Source organism: Macaca fascicularis, chromosome 13, assembly GCF_037993035.2.
Source record: "Macaca fascicularis isolate 582-1 chromosome 13, T2T-MFA8v1.1".
Classification (NCBI taxonomy): Eukaryota; Metazoa; Chordata; class Mammalia; order Primates; family Cercopithecidae; genus Macaca; species Macaca fascicularis.
Genome location: NC_088387.1, coordinates 57,230,622 through 57,236,453, shown reverse-complemented (window position 1 = coordinate 57,236,453; position 5,832 = coordinate 57,230,622). Strand labels below are relative to the sequence as shown.

General features: G+C 35.7%; 1 protein-coding gene across 1 annotated transcript in view; it reads right to left on the bottom strand.

Moving 5' to 3' along the window:
- Nucleotides 1-5,832, bottom strand: part of SERTAD2 (SERTA domain containing 2) — a 123,958-nt gene that overhangs the window by 58,494 nt on the left and 59,632 nt on the right. The gene's annotated exons all lie outside the window — the stretch shown is intronic.

Below are 5,832 nucleotides of genomic sequence, written 5' to 3'. Positions count from 1 at the left end.
GTAAACCCGGGAGGTGGAGCTTGCAGTGAGCTGAGATCCGGCCACTGCACTCCAGCCTGGGCGGTAGAGCGAGACTCCGTCTCAAAAAAAAAAAAAAAAAAAAAAAAAAAAAGAGGTAATTTTTAAAAGGCATACATGCATTTCATTTCATAATTTTGCTGCTTTTACACATACTACAATCTTGTAGGTAGTATTTATATGAAAATAAAGGGAATACATCATTTGGAGTATTAAAATAGCTTTGTTTATAGCTACAATTTGGACACTAGCAAATCAGCCTTTGAAATACTCAAATAATTAATTTTGCTTAAATATTTTACGGCTAATTATTTCATATCAAAGTAATAATCTGTATTATAGCCATAAAGATCTCTTACTCTTTTCCACCAAGATAAAATAGAATCTTGATTATAACTCAGGATGAAATTCCATCTGTGAGATTTATAAAATGTTATAAAACTCATGAGGTATCAATAAAAACAAGCAAATTTCTAAATATTCAGATTTGGAAATGTTTAAGTATTGATAATTTAAATATTCACATCTTGGTAATTCCAACCCTCTAAGTAGACTCTTTCTTGCAGAAAGAAACCATTTTTTCTTTTGTTTCCCTTCAGATTTATTTTTTAAAAACTCAAATACAGCGGAGGGAAATATAACAGATCTATTGAGTTAGAATTCACATACCATACAACTCATCCATTTAAAGTGTACAATTCAATGGCTTTTAGTATATTCACAGAGTTGTAAAACCAGCTGCATTTTGCACATGGTGTTTTGAGAAGGCAGGATGATAAGAAAGTAGAAAGGAGGAACTTTTCCATAAATTACCACTCTTTTCAAAGGCTAAGGCCTATCTTCCAAAGCTAACCTGCAGGAATTTTTTCAAAGCTTATTCTCAGCTGGGTCCGGTGGCTCACATCTGTAATCCCAGCATTTTGGGAGGCTAAAGCAGGCAGATCTTTTGAGCTCAGGACTTCTAGAGCAACCTGGGCAAGACAGCAAAACCTCATTTCTACAAAAAATACAAGAAGGCTGAGGTGGGAGGGTTGCTTGAGCCTGGGAGGCTGCAGTGAGCCAAGATCACGCCACTGCACTCCAGCCTGGGCAACCAAGCAAGACTCTCTCAAAAAAAAAAAAAGCGTATTCTCCTCCACGACTAGCTAAAATCCCTAGATTACTTTTCAGCCTTTATTCTTAAATGACTCTGCCCTCCAGCCCCATTGCCATCCAGTTGCTCTTGGCCACTGCTCTTTCTCCATTTCCTCCAACTATAACCTCCAGATCCATAGACCTCTAATAGCACATGGTACCCTCCAGTGCAGAGCTTCTGCACAGTGTGCAAAGTACCATGAATGGGTGGCAGGTACACTGAGATGCTGATCCTTCCATCTGCAAGGCAGTCACCGAGGGCCCAGAGAGAGCAATGGAAACCCTCAAGCCAGTGCCTCTGCAGGGCTCGCTCTCTTCAGTATTTTTTATGTGTCAACACAGAAAAAGCTGTGAAGCACTGTTCTAGTTTGAGTAATTTGGTAAACAAACGTATCATGAAACCAACCATGTTCCAATTATTCTGTTAGGTATTGGGGCAATATAAATAAAAAGATAGTCCCTTATAATCTGGAAAAATAGACATCTAAGTAAGTATAAGACATTGTGATAGGAGTACCCAGGTAACAGTATAACAGAATGTAACAAAGAAAACCCCTGGACCTGGTCTGAGAAACAAAGAGAAGAGAAATCAGGCAGCAGATGAGAAATGGCTGCCTCTAGCTAAGGAACAGATTTCTCATGGAACCTGGAATGCAAACTTCATGAAGGCAGGGACAACTTCTACCTTATTTACCACCATATCCCAACACCACACAATGCCTAGCTTATTCCAGGTATTAGATACATTTCGTTGAATGAGTAGAGTTCACACTCTTCTTCTTATGCAATGTGACCTAGTAACCAAGGGTTCACTTTTGCCAGTCTCTACAGAATTACAAAACCATTGGAAACATGGTGACCTTTGGCTTTAGTCGGCTGGGATTAATTGATCCCTTTCTGGGGACTCTGATAATATGGGTATTTCTCAATTCTGCATTAAATCTAAGTACAATAATTCATTTTAATAAGTCAACATATATTTATTTAGTGCCCACTATGATGGAAAGCTATTATTTTACTAGAAAATTTACAGATTTCACAATATTCATTTTAAAAAATGTTATCTGCCAAGTAAACCGTGTAAGAAAAGTGAGGTTCTAGACAGGCCATTTTTTTTTTTTTTTTTACACAAAACATAGGGAAGATCTAGTTCTGAGGAGAAATAATTAAGAACCGCTTTAGCCTAGGAAGAGACATCTAGGAATAAGAAGAAGAAGAGGGAAAGAATAAGTTGGGAAGTTGAATTCAGAAAACGGAAACACTCATTAAAACAAATCAAAAAGAAAGGCAGAGTGAGTGCAGATGGTCACAATTCATTTTATGTCTATTTATGATGGCATCAGATCTTAGCCTCTGCAACAATAAATCTTAGAATTCAAATTTGTCTGTTGCTTTATTTCCTCTTACTTCATAAACACAGCCCCAAATAAATAAAAACAAACCTTCATACTGGAGAGTAAAAAGAGATAAAATTACAGAAAATAGAGTTACAGCTATATTACATTATTATGTTGAACTATAAAAATACTACTGTCAAATAGCGCATCTGTCAAATAGAGCAAACTCCAAAAATGTGGAAGGAAGACATGCATAAAAGAAACAAAAGTGCAAACAATTCCCAACAATAATGGGTGTAATGATTACTCTGTCTTTACTTAATCCCTGGGATTCACAGCACTTAAAGAATTCCTGGTAGCTGAACACTCACTGTACAACAGGCAGAAAGAATGACAGTCCTCTATCCTTAAAACTGGTTCTCCTCTGGGCCAGTCAAAAGTCTCCTTCTGTTTCTAGCCTTGTTCCCTATCTAATCAAACCATCAAAATTCCCTCAGAAAAATGAATCTTTATAAAGTTTTCCCTTTTGTCTGCCCTATCAGTCTATTAACTCTCATCTTTTGCCTGGGGTGAAAATTCATACTTCAGAAAGAAGATAATAAAAAACAGAAACAAACTATTCTTGAGAAGCAGGTGGACAAGCATATTACAAACTAAGAGGTTAAATGAAGCTAAAAATTAGAATTTGAAATTCAATTCTACCAATAATCCTAAAATTCTAAATTTAGTTGTTTCATCATTGTATATCCATCCTCCACCCCACTTCTCATCCACTACAACATGAAGAAATCTCTTAAAAGCACTATTAGAATACAGCAGAACTCACTGGTTCAATTTTAAGTATTTCTTCCTGTATCTGGGAGGCTCGTGATCAGTGATGTGTTCAAAAAATGAAAAGAAAAAGGAAACTGAACGAGGGGCTGGACTATATTATTTGATTCTAAGATTTTATAAGCAAACAGAAAATCCATAGTCTATGAACTAAATAATCAGATAGTGAATCATCAAGAAAGAATATAAATTTACTAAATATCCTAGTGGTTATGAGAATTTTAATTAATTTTACATTTTCCTTGGGCTTGTACTCAGTATTTGCTGAACAATCAAGTAGTTTATTATCTTACAAATTGAAGAAAACCAAATAGTTGAAATCATTTTCATTAAGAACAAAATTACTCCTTATACGTACATATTTACTTCATCTTTATTACAAGATTCTGTCACTGAATAACTACAAATAGTGGCACAGATTACTTATCAATGGGTTTAGTAACTGAAGAGATAAACTATTAAAATTGCACATGATCATTGATAGTTTGGTCTTTGTACAGTTTTATTTCTTTTGGAAATTTTAAAAAAATAATCTATAGTATCTGAGTAACACCTTGCCATAAATGTTGCATATTATGAAAATATACTTCTTGCGAACAGAATCTACGAATGTCCAATATGTGTCTTTCAACATCTTTAACTGAATTTTTCTGGAACACATATTTTTTGTCTTGATCTCAAACTTTTCATCACCTGCTTTACATACCTTTCTTGTTCAAAAATTTTTTTTTTTTTTTTTTTTTTTTTTTTTTGAGATGGAGTCTTGCTCTGTCGCCCAGGCTGGAGTGCAGTGGCCGCATCTCAGCTCACTGCAAGCTCCGCCTCCCGGGTCTACGCCATTCTCCTGCCTCAGCCTCCCGAGTAGCTGGGACTACAGGCGCCCGCCACCTCACCTGGCTAGTTTTTTGTATTTTTTAGTAGAGACGGGGTTTCACCGTATTAGCCAGGCTGGTCTCGATCTCCTGACCTTGTGATCCGCCCGTCTCGGCCTCCCAAAGTGCTGGGATTACAGGCTTGAGCCACCGCGCCCGGCCCTTGTTCAAAATTAAAGACAAAATAGAGAACACTTAGATTGTAAGGTTTTTCCCCAAATACTATTTCTCCATAACTCTCTTTCAGAGGAAACTTTCTGAAATGTTTGGACAAAAATAAATACAATTTATCATAACTAAACTTGTAACTGACACTTGCTTAAGTAAGTTTTATTTTGGCTGAATACTCAAAACAAGGCCATATATCTCAAATAAAGAACAATTAGGAATTCAGCATTTTGGCTTTCAAAAAGTCATGTCAAAAGTGTACTGTATTTTAAGGATGCAAAAATGAATTAGACTCATTTAATCAATTTTATTATTCCTTGTAAAGAACCAATTTTTTGTTTCATAGATTTTGGGGGGAGTATTAGCTGCCCTTTTTCTATTTTATAGATTTCTCTTTATTAGTTTCTTTCTTCTACTTATTTTGGATTTAATTTGCCCTTCTTTTTCTAGTTCCTCCAGGTAAAAACTTAAATAATTGATTTTGGCTTTTCTTTCTTTTCTAGTATAAGCGTTTAAAATTATAAATTTCCCTCAAGTACTGCTTTAACTGCATCCCAAAACTTTTGACATGTTGTGATTTCATTCAGTTCAAAATATTTTTTATTTTCCTTTGTGATTTCTTCAAACCATGTGTTATAATTAAAGTACAAAGTTTAATTTCTAAATATTTGGAGAATTTCTCAGGTACATTTCTGTTATTGATTTCTAGTTTAACTCTGTTGTGGTCAGAAAACACTCTTCATGATTTCTATCTTTTAAAATTTACTGAGACTTTTTCTATAGGTCAGAATATGGTCTATTTTGGTGAACACTCCATATGCACTTGAAAAGAATATGTATTTTGCTACTACTGGGTAGTGTATTCTGTAAAAATCAATTCAATCAGGTTGGTTGATAGTGTTTTTCAAGTCTTCCCATTCCTTTCCAATTTTTTGTCTATTTGTACTACCAATTACTGAGCTGGGAGTGATGAAATTTCCAACTTAATTACAGAATGATCTATTTCTGGTTTTAGTTTTCTCGGGTTTTACATAGTATATTTTGAAGGTGTCAACTGCATACAGATTCATGATTTGAATATCTTGATGAATCAATCCTTTTATAATTCTATTGGATATCTAAAGCTGGGTAACAAATTATTCTAAAACTCTGCAGCTTAAAGAAACAAACATTTATTATCTCACGCTGGTTCTGCGGGTCAGAAATTCGGGGGTAGCTTAGTTGGGTGCTTCTGGTTTGGGGTCTCTCATGAGGTAGCCGTTAACATGTTGGCTGGGGCTGCAGTTATCTGAAGGCTTGACTGGGGTTGTAGGATATGCTCCCAAGATGGCTCACACACGTGGCTCTTGGTTGGAGGTCTTAGTTGCTCACTGTGTGAACCTCTCTTCATCCATAGCAGGTGACCTCTCTCAGAGCAAATGACTAAGTAGAGAGCAACTAAGTTGGAAGCCACAATATCTTTTATCTCTTCT